Source organism: Silene latifolia, chromosome 1 (genome assembly GCF_048544455.1).
Source record: "Silene latifolia isolate original U9 population chromosome 1, ASM4854445v1, whole genome shotgun sequence".
Lineage (NCBI taxonomy): Eukaryota > Viridiplantae > Streptophyta > Magnoliopsida > Caryophyllales > Caryophyllaceae > Silene > Silene latifolia.
Genome location: NC_133526.1, coordinates 98,588,758 through 98,591,152, shown reverse-complemented (window position 1 = coordinate 98,591,152; position 2,395 = coordinate 98,588,758).

Below are 2,395 nucleotides of genomic sequence, written 5' to 3'. Positions count from 1 at the left end.
TTATTGATATTAGGACTCAAGTAGAAGTGATTAACAGATTACATACATACTGATATCGTCATAAGATGATGAAAACGGATTGAAACGAATTATTATAAGTTAGATATTATTTACAATGTTGAAAACGAGTTTATATGCGAACTTGAAATTAGAGGCGGAAATTGAAGATTAAGAATTGGTGAAGAAAACAGATTTAAAACATGTATCAAAGACGGATTCAACGGACTTGATATTAACAAATCGAGCCTCTTAAACCCGGTTTCGAATAAGATGACGTAAACCCGTAAATATTGAATTATAAGTGGTTTATGTCGAATTAAGCATTATAATTGGAAAAGGACTGATTAGAACATGATTATATACTGAAAATCACAAGAGAAACGAAAGAATAAGAAAATAGAAAAAGTTGCAGACGATCGAGGAAGAAGAAGAAGAAGAGTAGAAACAGCGGCATCCTCAGAAAGAGGCGCAGCATGTACTGCGACTCTTCGAAGAGGCGCAGCTGCTGCTGCGTTTCTTCTGACGTTAGATCTCAACTGATTTGTAAATACGGTTTAAAAAATGTCTTTTAAAGACTGTTTTGAACATGCTTATGACATAAACTCGTACATTAATTACAAAATAAAAAGTACAATAAATAAAATTGGGATTTTACACCCTCAGAATTACATGTTAGCGTCGCGAGATTTAACTAAATCAGTTTTTTAGTGGTAACTCGACTCGAACTTTAATGAAAATATGAAAGTGCTCTTGAAAAAGGATTTTAAAAAGATTGATTAATTATGTTATTGATTAATTATGGTGTAGTGGTCAAATGGGTCGGTCATGCAACCTGACTGGTACTCAGAAGGATCCGAGCTTACGTGGTCGATTGATCAAGCACGTAGACGTCAATAAGAAAAGAGCGCGGTCTTAAAATGCAAAGGGAGAAGAGAAGGGCGGACACTCGCGTGAAAAATATGTGAGACCGAAGGTCTCTATTTATACTAATCACACCGAGGAACTATGGTAAGAGTAGAATACGGAAGGAAAGATCCGGAAATAACCAATTTAGGTTAAACACGGAAACTTGGAAAAAAAGAGAGCCCTGAGAAAAGGCACAACAGGTGTTGCGTCCCTTGGAAGAGGCGCAGCACTTACTGCGTCCTTTCTCGGGTAGGTTCCTTCTGCGCGTAGAAAACGCATTTGACAGGCTGTCGTATTTTAGGCCTAACGTTCTCTACAAGACTCGGAATAAGGTGATTTCAGTGGCGTTGGAAAGCTAAGAGAAATATCTAGAACTTCATGTGAAATAGGCCTGACCAAGAAAAGTCGTTATGACCTCGTATAACGGGTCTAAAGGTCGGATTGTTATTTTAGATAAATGAAATGCACATTTTGGAATGTAAACTAAAAGTTTATCCCAAAGAAGTGACATGGGACTCAAAATAAGAAATGCCCATAACATTTTATGACATCCAAACATTAGATAGACAAGCCCATTGCTTTGACTCGGGATTTGACGGTTTTAGGAAATGAAGACGGTTTTTTACCCGGACTCCAAATGTACTCTAATTACTGCCAAAACGACCGTAATGACACCTAGATGACAACCATGGGATAGACACAAGTTTATGAGTTAACTTTTATTAACCGATGTACGAAACGTCATAAAATCGCGACATATGCTAAACATGCGGCCCAATCATCACTAGGTGTTTGGCGGGAGGTGAGAAACGAGGTGTCTACAGTTAGGCTTGTATTTTCGATCGGTAGGTCGAAAACACGTGTCGGGTTGTGACTTAAGAAGTCGAGTCTAGAATTTTAAGGGAGGGATGAGGGGGCGGACACTCGCGTAAGGATTATGGTATGTGAAGGTGGGTATTTATAGAAAAATGGGTGGTTGTGTGCGTTTTAAGCGACGTGGCCGCATGGGCTACTCGTAGAGGCGCGAGCCATTTCGCGCTCTTCGAGCTGTCTTGTCACTATCACGCAATTGAAATCATGATTTGTTCTATCCTATGTTTTGGATGACATGATTAGTACTTGACCATGGAGCATTCCAGGAATACTTAACATGGAAGTTTTTAAATGTTTTGTTTTTTGTGTTTGACTCGGTTTGACTCGTTGTTGGAGTCGGGATTTGAATTTTTTAGTCGGTTTTTGATCCGGTGTCGGTTTTGACTGTAGTTAGTGTCATTGGGACCTCGTCGTCATTCATTAAACACTCGAGGTACTCTTGAAAAGTTTTGAAATATTTTATTTTCGTAATCGTTTTAAGTTTAACCAACCAAGATCGGTCAGTAGAGGCCGCTATCACGGGCAGGATTGGGTGTCCGAGTAAAGGGCTTCCTAATATATACCTTCACCTCTTACTCAGAAACTTTGGATAGTGGACGACCTTATCCAGCGCGAA